The sequence below is a fragment of the Tauraco erythrolophus genome, chromosome 3, assembly GCF_009769465.1.
Source record: "Tauraco erythrolophus isolate bTauEry1 chromosome 3, bTauEry1.pri, whole genome shotgun sequence".
NCBI classification, from domain to species: Eukaryota; Metazoa; Chordata; class Aves; order Musophagiformes; family Musophagidae; genus Tauraco; species Tauraco erythrolophus.
In genome coordinates this window covers 55,531,258-55,542,869 of record NC_141467.1, presented here as the reverse complement: position 1 = coordinate 55,542,869, position 11,612 = coordinate 55,531,258, and positions in this window count along the sequence as shown.

Genomic DNA, 11,612 nt, shown 5'->3' with positions numbered 1-11,612 from the left:
AAATTTTGGAGAACTGTGCTTGACAGTCTTATTTAGTTATCTTATCGTTCTCTGCAATCTGAATGTACAGTCTGACTCAGGAGGCCAGAATATTTTTCTTATTAGAATAGCTAGACAGTGTCAAGTAATCTTCTGAAACCATACAGTTTAAGACATCCTGCAGGTTTTCATTCTGAGCGCAGGGCCATTACTACCTTCAGTGGAGCGAATGTTTTTCAAAAAATAAAGACTTGTTTGTGATACTACAGCTGTGCATCGCAACAGTCAGGCAACAAGGCATAGCGGCTTCATCACTTCAGCATACCTGTTTATTTTTGTGGTAAAAGAGGTGTTTTGGATCAAGAAAGTTTAAGAAACATTCATCAAGGGACCAGCATGTCCCTGTGACCCTTTGACAGTTCCTTGCAGTCACTGTTGTTGATATAATTCAGATTCTTTTACTACTTCTTTTTTTACCTCTTTGTGTTTATTGACATAAAAATAGGTCCTTGTACATGTGTGTTTGTTCCAAGAAACTTAATCCTAAAGTTTTAAAATAATTTGCTGATTTTTTCCAGCAATTTAAAACTTCCAGTAATACCTGTCATCTCTCTGACCCCATAAGTAACATTGTAAGTATAGTATAACCTCCCTTGCAGGGATCTTTTTGCTAACATTAACTTTAAGCTCTGCTGCCAGTGTGAGGTAATTAGTGACAGCATACAGAGAGTGTATTCCTACTGTTCTTATAAGCAGCCTTTCATCACCTTCCGATTCCAGGACCAAGAGGATTATAACACTGATGTTTCTGACGCATTTGCATTTTCCAAAGCTTTTATTTATCTAAGTCATGTTTAAATGCATCTCAAAAGAGGCTTTTATAAAAAGAAATACAATCAAAACACCTAACAAACCTCTGTTGGTGCTATTTTGGCATTAAAGATGTATTGGAAAACCGGACAGATCACTTGTCATACTTTTCAATCCTAATAGAAAAGCAAAACTGAGAAAACTATAAAAGTACAAGAAAGTGTGGAACTAAGGCAGTTCATCAAATGATGCAAGGAAGGGTCTAGACAAGTTTTAGGTTCTAGAAAGCAAGAGTAATATTCTCCTGGTACTATATCATAGTGCCAGTTAGACCAAACTGAAAAAAATAGAATAAACCCTTTGATCTTTCAAAGATAATGAAACTCACATAATATGTACTAATTGTCTCATGTGATCAGCTAATATTGGCAAATATTTCCTTTGAAAACAAAAGGCTGATGACAAGGCACTTTTTGTAGTGGATGGATGGCATTTTTTTGTAGTAAGTGAATGACTTCTTTTTCTTAGGGTAAAGCATGGAGCATGTCCTTAGAACTTGTGTAATTTCTCATACATTTTCTTATTGCATATTGCAACATTAATTCTGGTTATAGAACTAATTATACTAGCTGTTACTTTGACATTTTACACAAAACTATGAAATAGTTTTTCAAATAAATTTAAAAAAAATATTTCAAATTATTTTTCCTTTCTTACTTGAAGTTATTTTGAACACTTGAAAGAAGATATCTCCACATAGGACATAAATTTATTTCAGAGAACAGAAAATAAATTAGAAGCCATGAATTAATTGTAAGTATCCTTAAGATATCCACAAAACACAACTATTGGGAATTTTAGTCATTAACATTGGCCAGAAAATAAAACCGTAGTAAGAAAAGTATTGATTTGTGGGTGTTTAGTTGTGATTTGGAACAAACTCAGTAGCTCTTGAGATTTAAGAAGCAAACAGTATTTAGTTTGCATGTGAAAAATCCAAGCTCAAATGTCCACATTGCTTGATTCTGTTTCTAATCAAAATTTTCATTCTGTTTCTAAGAAGCTTCTCTAATATTTTTTTTCCTCTTTCGCCTAGCGTATTTCTGTGAAGAGTCTCAATCTTGTCAAAAAATAAATTCAATTGGATGTTTTACTCATTTAACCTGTAGCAATTTTTAAGAGACTAGATTTCTGATTATCCTACTAAAAATATTTTTTACTGAAACTTTTCCTGTGAAGTCTATTCTACAAAGTTTAGAATCATAGAATCTTTTAGGTTGGAAAAGACCTTTAAGATCATCAAGTCCAACTGTTAACCTAACACTGCCAAGTCCACCACTAAACTGTGTCTCTAAGAACCACATCTACATGGCTTTTAAATACCTCCAGAGACGGTAACTCAACCACTTCCCTGGGCAGCCTGTTCCAATGCTTGACAACCCTTTCAGTAAAGAAATTTTCCCTATATCCAATCTAATACTCCCCTGTCACAACCTGGGGCCATTTCCTCTTGTTCTATCACTTATTGCTTGGGAGAAGAGAATGACACCCACCTTTCAGCTGCTCCTCATAAGACTTGTGCTCTAGACCCTTCACCAGCTTCATTGCCCTTCTTTGGATGCACTCCAGCACCTCAGTGTCTTTCTTGTAGTGAGGGGCCCAAAGCTGAACACACTATACAAAGTGTGGCCTCACCAGTTCCGAGTACAGGGGGACATTCACTTCTCTAGTCCTGTTGGCCACATTATTTCTGAAATCAGCCAGAGTGCTATTGGCTTGCTTAGCCACCTAGGCACACTGCTGGCTCATGTTCATCCAGCTATCAATCAACACTCTCAGGGCCTTTTCTGCCAGGCAGCTTTCCAGCCACTCTTCCCCAAGGCTATAACATTGCATGAGGTTGTTGTGACCCAGCACTTGGCCTTGTTGAACCTCATACGATTGGCCTCAGCCCATCGATCCAGCTTGTCCAGATCCCTCTGTAGATCCTTCCTACCCTCAAGCAGATCAACACTTCCACCCAACTTGGTGTTGTCTGTAAACTTACTGAAGGTGCACTCAATCTCCTCATCTAGATCATTGATATAGGTATTAAAGAGAACTGGCCCCAATACTGAGCCCTAGGGAACACCACTTGTGACTGGCTGCCAGCTGGATTTAACTCCATGCACCACAACTCTTTGGGCTCAGCCATATAGCTAGTTTTTTACCCAGCAAAGAGTATGCCTTTCCAAGACATGAGCAGCCAGTTTCTCCAGAAGGATGCTGTGGGAAACAATGTAAAAGGCTTTACTGAAGTCTAGGTAGACAACATCAGCCTTTCCCTCATTCACTAAGCTGGTCACCTTGTCATAGAAGGAGATCAGGTTAGTCAAGCAGGCCCTGCCTGTCACAAACCCATGCTGACCAGGCCTGATCATCTGCTTGTCCTGTATGTGCCACCTGATGATGCTCAAGATGATCTGCTCCATAACCTTCTCAGCACTAAGGTCAGACTAACAGGCGTGTAGTTCCCTGGATCCTCCTTCTGGCCCTTCTTGTAGAGGAGTGTCACATTTGTTAATTTTCAGTCAATTGAGACTTCCTTAGTTTGCCAGAACTTCTGATAAACGATTGAAAGTGGCTTGATGAAAACTTCATTCTGGGGCTTCATTCTGCTCCCTGTCCCTGTCCCTGTTCCAGCTCAAGAGGCTGAGTATCCCTAGAATAAGTGGTCTTACTATTAAAGACTGAGGCAAAAAAGGCATTAAGTACCTCAGCCTTTTCCTTGTCCTTTGTCATTGTGTTTCTTCCTGCATCCAAAAAAGGATGGAGATTCTCCTTAGCCCTCCTTTTTATTATCTTTACAGCAGTAGCCAGATTAAGTTCTTGTTAGGCTTTGGTCTTTCTAATTTTCTCCCTGCATAATATCATGACACCCTTATAGTCCTCCTGAGTGGCCTGTCCCTTCTTCCAAAGGTCATAACCTCTCTCTTCCTGAGTTCCAGCCAAAGCTCTCTGCTCAACCAGGTCGATCTTCTTCCCTGCAGGCTCATCTTTCAACACATGGGGTCAGCCTGCACCTCTAATGTTTGCTTCTTGAAGAATGTCCACCCTTCCTGGACTCCTTTGCCCCTCAGGTCTGCCTCCCAAGGGACTCTGTCAACCAGTCTGCTAAACACGCCAAAATCTGCCCTCCAAAAGTCCAAGGTGGCAGTTCTTCTAACCCTGCTCCTTACTTCTCTGAGAATTGAAAATCTCCAACTATCACATCACCTACAAGTTCTTCACTGTTCGCAAACAACAGATCCAGTGGGGCACCTTCCCTTGTTGGCTCCCTCATCAGCTGTGTCAGAAAGTTATCTTCCACACACTTCAGGAACTTCCTAGACTGCTTCCTCTCTGCTGTATTGTATTTCAAGCTGACATCGGGTAAGTTCAAGTCCCTCATGAGAAGAAGGACTAGTGATCAGGAGAATTCTCCCAGATACTTACAGAATATTTCATCTGCCTCTTCCTCCTTGTTGGGTGGTCTATAACAGACTCCCACCATGACACCTGCCTTGTTGGCCTTCTCCTTGATTTTTACCCATAAACACATAACCTTTTGTCACCATTATCACAATTATCACCATTATCACAGTCAGAACACTACCCAATATACAGGGCTACCCCACCGCCTCTCCTTCCTTGCCTTCTAAAGAGTTTATAGCCACCCATTTCAGCACTCAAGTTGTGTGTCATCCCACTCTGTTTCCATGATTGCAACTATATCATAGTTTTACAGCTGCACAGTGGCTTCCGACTCCTCCTGTTTGTTGCCCATGCTGCAAGCATTTAGTCAAAGCAGTTCTTCCCAGGATTTACTATAGTTGTTATTTTCCATATAAATAGCAAAAACATTCCTAAGACTGTAAACAACACGAGATAGATTCTCAGAGAGGATCTCAAGTTTCGCAAGGTCTGTCTTGGGAGTACAAGTAATTGTGTCATAGCTTTCTGTGGGTGATCAACAGGTTCTTACTGAAATATTTCGGAACTGCAGCTTCACATGGTAATTGATTCCCCACTGATTTCCAACTTCAGATGACTTTGCTTCTCTAATGTGGCAATCTTTGTTTCCTTTTCCTTCAGAAAAATGTTTCATCTTTTGATGGGCTTTTTAGACAGAACATACATTCAGCCCCCCTCTAGGATTAAAAGAGGAAAAAAAGACTCCAATACAATTCATATAAAAGTACTTCGCCCCTCATCAAGATCACTGAAGTCTGCTACAACCCACCTGAATCTCCATGTTTGCCTCTCCAAAGGTAAAGAGTCGCTCCCTCAGATCTTATTATTGCTGTTACAGCTGTCAACATCTTTCAACATTCTCAGCTTAAACCAAACTTTAATTCTCTTCATTTGGCAGCTTTAGGACACATTCATAGAATCATAGAATCATAGAATGGTTAGGGTTGGAAGGGACCTTAAAGATCATCTAGTTCCAACCCTCCTGCCATGGGCAGGGAAACCCTCCACTACACCAGGTTGCCCGAAGCCTCATCCAACCTGGCCTTAAACACTTCCAGGGATGGGGCATCCACAACTTCTCTGGGCAACCTTCATTCAAAAGTTACTTTGAAATAATTCAAAAGTACTTGGCTTTCTTAAAAGTATTTTTTCTTTTTGCTTGCGATAAAAGTACCAACAAAGATGCTCTATCACTCCTTCTGGAAAGTGCAAACAAAAATTTCACAGAAGAAAAATATGACCTTTTGCGGCGGCTGAATGCACGGACTCCGTAGATGTGATACCAGAGACGTTTATTACAACTTACAAGCAGCTTTTATAGATCATCACTTCAGCCACGATGTGTCCACGTGCCCTTTGCTTAGTTATGATTGTTTACAAACAATAGTGCACTCGCCTATTTTAGCTTTACTATTGGCTGTGCCTAAAAAAGTACTACTAAACTAAATATCAGTTTCTCACACACCTTGTATCATCTTCCCATACTCCCTATGTGAGCTTCTCACACTCCCTGCGCTAGCTTCTCACACTCCCTATGCCAGCTGCTCACACTCCCTTTTCTTTTCTATCCTCTTTATCGGTGTTTCCCAACTTCAGAAAGAACAGAGGCTTAAATCATCAAGGTCAAACCCCAACTGTAACTGTGTGTATGATTCCACAACCTTTACATTGAAATGCACATAGCTGCTTTATTAACTGAGGCCATTCTGGATGCATACTCTACTCCTGACTAGGTCTCTTATAAGTATCTCACGTTCCCTGACAAAAAGCCTTGCAACTCAACACAGTCCAACCTTCTTCCCCTCAACTCAACTCAACTCAACTCAACTCAACTCAACTCAACTCAACTCTTACAACCCACATTGATGCATGTCTTTTATAGCCCTGTGGTCATAAGGCTTCTAATGTCCATCATTCTTATACTACATTTCCCAAAACACCCTGAACTTGAAGTCTAGTATTAAAGAGTCAATATTCATGCAGTTAAAAAAAAAAAAAAGGAGAGTACCATTTATACCTTCAGTTTTGCAGGACCTTCCTCATTATACCACCACTTTGGAGATATGTTCTGGAGTGCATCTTTGAATCACCAGTTTATTCCAAAAAGAAAATTGATTTAGGATTTTTTGATACTTTACTGCACCTATTCTTCTGTATCATTTATGGCAATGAATGCTACTTCTAACATCAGATGAATAAAGCAAGGTGAATCTCTCTTCTTTCATATGAAGTTCTCTTTTTTAACTTAATATGCTGTTCACTCATACCTGTCAGTCACCCATCCATTCATTCTGCTTTCTCACATCTGCTTTTTCCAACATTCACAACAGGTCTTTAGCCTCAAACAAATATCTACATGTTCTTTCAATCTATCAACTAGTTCTGCTCCTGAAACTCTTTAGTAATTGGATATTTCAGCTTTCATTCACCTAAGGAATCACATGAGGAAGTTCCCAAATGCAAGTAGATTTTATTTTAAGTTGCTCAAGGTTATCAGAATTCAACTCATCCTGTTGCTTAATATAATTATTTTAAAAATGCAAAGTTTGAAACAAACAGAATTTGATACCTTTTTTTTTTTTAGGTTGCAGTATTATAACAAGATGTTTTCATCTTGTTTCAAAATCATCACTTGATAAGAAAATAAGCTGAGACTTCCTAGAAATTGAGGTGAATATAATTACACCTGAAGTCAGAGAAATATACCTTGATTAATAAAAAGGAAGTTTTTGCTGGAGGTGGCTGAGATGGATTAGAAGTAATGCACATCATTTCTTCTATCACACATTTGCAGGAATACACTACAGCAGCTGTGAGATTGCATAACTGATCCTAAAATGTTTCTTGGCCAGAGCAGTAAATCAGATGCCACTAAAATAAGTCAGAAAATTCTCTATGACTTCTTGTTGTTATTGGAAAGGGATGATTTACTGAAATCAGAATATTTCATTAAAAGATCATCTCTGAGTTCAGAAAGAAAGATTTATTAAGTTTGTTTTCTTAAAATGGCAGAAAAAAATGCTTTGTAAGTTCCAGAACAGTTGTTGTCAGGAATGATATCAACCTGGGAAATAGGAGACCAAATTTAATAGCCTGTTCTCCCTTTGAAATCAGGTATTTTACATTCTCAGGGAGTAATCTCATTAAGGATCTGCAGAACCAGACTCTTAAACTTCACCTTTACAGTTTTCTGTCATTTCTGTTAAGTATCTCTTGAGTCAGAAGAAAGAGACAGATAGTGTAGCATCTTGGACAGGTAACAGACAGATAGCGTGGGCCACTTAATTAGGATGTGAGAGTTCAAGATTCCCTACGTCAATGAGTACTCATTTATTAAAAAAGAAAGATTCTGACAGGAGACACTTAGAGAAAACTTACATCAATTGTCAAATTAAGAAGGACTTACCTGTGGTGCAAGGTTGGTAAAATCAATACTTCTGCCTGGATCAGGTAAAGTAAAAGCTTAAATGTGTAACCCCTCTTCTTCCAGGTGGTGTCCTTGATCTGGTAATTGAATCCTTTGAATAATAGGACCTTTTGGTTTTGAAATGATTTTTTTTGAGGGAAAGCAACTCTTTCTGCACTTTAATTGCTACCTACAAGCTAAAGCCAAATCCTGAATAGAATGTTAAGGTAAGGCACTGATTCTTTTTGTCACTCTTTGTGTATCTATTCCCTTTTCTTTCTCATTTTGTGTCCCCTTCCTCTTGTATTTAACAAGATTAACCAGGCAAGATTTCAACTCTTATAACGTTGCTGTGAATCTATGACCATAATAACAGCTAAAAACAATTTAAAAAAAAACCCACAAAACAAAAAGAATAAAAAAAATCCCAAATGTTATGCTTGTTCAAGTTTGCAGATCTTTGATAGGCTGAAAAAGCTATGCAGTTGTGTGGTTTTTTTTCTTTTTTCTTTATTTTTAACAGAGAAGCTGCAAGCAAAGTCAGCACCATGAAAAGCATATTTCTTCTCCATTTTGGGTAATTTCTGTCTTGTTCTGTTTTCAGGGAACTAGGACTGAAAGAGTAATGACTGCTTCTGAAATCTCGAACTAATTTATGTTCTTTTCTTTTAGAATGACAGCCATTGTCATATTCTAGCGTTGTGAGAAATATCACTAAATTCATGCTTCTTTTCTATAAGTCTTTATAGAGATAAAGTAAAAAGAAGTGATAAATATGTGTCTTTATATTTTACATTGCAAATGATCTTTATTTTGGATTGAAAAAGGTAAAGGAGATTCTATGTAATGTAATTTCTACCCATTTAATGTGATTTTACCCATTGATTAATGCTTGCAAACTGATGCCTGCATTGAGGAACCTAAATGGAAGAAACATTGTGAGCTGATTCTTTTGCAAAAGACATTTAACAAATGGACAAATAAAACTAACACAGAATAGAAGAAAAAAAGCAAAGCTAGTTTTTCAGCTGCTACTGATTGCTGGCTAATACTTGGTGATTCTGTTCACCAGTTTGCCAGCTATGGTTTTGTGGTCTTAATATAATAGAAAGGATTTAAAAAAATAAATAAATTAGTGTACTCACACCATCTGTAATAGTTCATTAGTCACATACAATGATCTTAGCATGAGACTTGGCATGTGTAGGGCTTGGCCCAAAGATCTCCGTGTTTGCATCCCTCAGGTGATTTTAATTTTCTACACAGAAATCAGTGTGTGCCTTTTCAAATGGATGGTTCACCCTTGTTAAGACCTTTAAAAATAACAGGTAAAAGTTGTGGATGAAACAACTTTGCTAAGCGTTTCCAACAGCGGTGTAGAGATAGATGAAATACTATATAAAACTTAATTCTCCCTTTAAGAAGGGAAGAAGAGAAACAGGATATTCCCCTGGGCTCTTCCCCTCCTACTAAGCAACTTTTTACTCATCTGGCTGGAAAAAGGTACACGACATCCTCAATTCTCCCTGTAGGTGTGGAGAGCCATGGAAAGCGCTTGCAGTTTCGTTGTTATATCTGAAATCAGGATACTAGATGGCATAGCCATTAATCAGTTATACTCCGAGGCTCCAGATGGCTAAAATCAGCACAGGAATAGTCATGAGGAATCTTCTTTTCTCTTATTAAACTGCTGAGAAAACAACCTGAATATATTCGACCTACACATTGCCCTGATGGAGTCAGGGAATAGTACTCCTAGAAGTACATATGGGACCATTGATTCTGAATTGCATCACAATAGCTCTGCAAAATTGAATTTTCACAGAGCAAATATTCAGACATGGCTTCAGGGCAGTCACCAAGGCTCCATCTTGTAGCAGGAGACATGTGCCAGATTTAAACTAACTGGGTTGGGTATTGCTATCAATGCAGCCATAGTAACACAGAGCTTAGCCTGCACTCATCTCTGATCTTCATCAGAGACATTCTAGCAGGCAGAGAGCTTGCTAGTTAGTCTAAAGCTGCTTTGGGTATGCCTGTTTGATCTGAAATGCCTCAGCTAAACACCTTCTCCGAGACTGCTCAGAGACAGAAAATTCCACTTTGAAGACCTTTATGCATACTGGCTATCTGCTGGAAGATTGGACTTTCAGATCTGGCAGCATTAGACAGAGAAAAGTTTTAAAAACAAGTTGTTTCAATTATGTGAAGGCATGATGAGTACTTTTCTAGAACTGGACTGCTTGAATATTATATTACTGTCACTGTTATTAGTTGCTGTTGCTTTTGATGTTGAAAACAGAAGAGCTCTAACTTACGTTTACTGCCTTCTGGATAAAATTGCACACATATATGCATAAACATCAACAAATAAAAACTTTCCCAAAGGAATATATAATTTGAAAGACAAATCAGAAAACTTCAGCATTTCATGGGAGTTTACTGATAGTAATATGTTTGAGGTTTTGAAGCTGTTAAATATCATAGTACAAAAGACCTCGTAATTATCCTGAAAGAAATGTGTAATGGATGTGGGAAAGGTCTATATGCAAGGAAATTGAAAAAGGAACAATTTTCATTATATTGTTCCATCTACAAATTTAATGTCTATTCTGTTTCCTGGATAATTAATGAATGATAAATAAAACATTATTTTGATGGAACAAATTGCTTGCTTTCCTTTTGTTTGTGGTTCTTCAGTGTATACAATCCATTGGGGATGGAGTTCATAATTTAATACAACTTAAATAAATTTTAAAGCAAGATTTTTGAGGCTGTTGCAAAATATTGCTCACTTTTCATTTGCTTTCATTACACATCTCTCTCTCTGGGTATGGTCAGACATTTTCCAGTGGATTATTTACTGACAAAGAATATTTAGTTCAAAGAGAGATATCTGTGAAAATGTGGTGTTTTATGTAAACTAAATTAAAAAAAATAGAAAATGTTTTGTGACTGATTAAATATTCTGTTTGACATTTTTGAAACAGATCTTTTCATTTTAAAAATTTTATTTATAAAATATTAATATTAAGGCTTATTACCTGAAAGAATATATTTTGATTTCATCAATGTGAAACAATAGGAAGCAACTAGATTATTTCTTATTTTCATTTATTTAGAATTATTTTTCCCACTTTTTCTTTGGAATACAAAACATAATATCTGGAAAAAAAATCTAGAAAATTAAATAATCTACAAACTTTTTCTCCACACTTAAATATCTTCATTTTTATGGAAAGAAGAATTTAGACTTGTCCACTAGCATATTGTTCTCATCGTCTTTTGCTAATATCTATAGTAGCAACCTTGTTCACAAGTATATTAGCTAGATTAATTGTGAGAAGGCAACATCAACTTTAAGTAGGAATATTCCTCTAATCTTTCCTTAGTATTTTTTAATTCTTACAGATGCAAAACCTTCTGCAAAAGGAATGGAAGCTTGCTTAATTAAGGATGACTTTACTGCCGAGATGAAATATTGATAAGTACTTTTCAGTTAGAGATTTTTTTTAATGTATGGATTTTGAGGGTAAATTTGGGTCAAGTTTTTGAGTTTTTCTCTACAGACCTTGATTGCAGAGATTTCCAAATTAGATGTAATTCCCACAGGTGGTAATCCTGGTAGGTGTGGGTAAGAATAGTGAACCTGACAGAAATTCAATAGTTTCTCTATGTGCTCAGACTTATGAGCTCACTGGAGTCAAGGCTAGAAACTCAAAACTGGGTCTTGCACTACACTTCACTATCCAAGAAAGCCCTGCCTGTTTCTTTTTATCTTCCTGATTAACTCATGTTCATCACTACATTTTTCATCTAGAAAACAACTGTAACTGTTCAGTGAATGGGAAGATAAGCTCAAAAGCATTGTTTCCTGCTGTGAAAGGCCTGAGAAAGGAAGACAATATCCAGGGAGAAGTGCCTG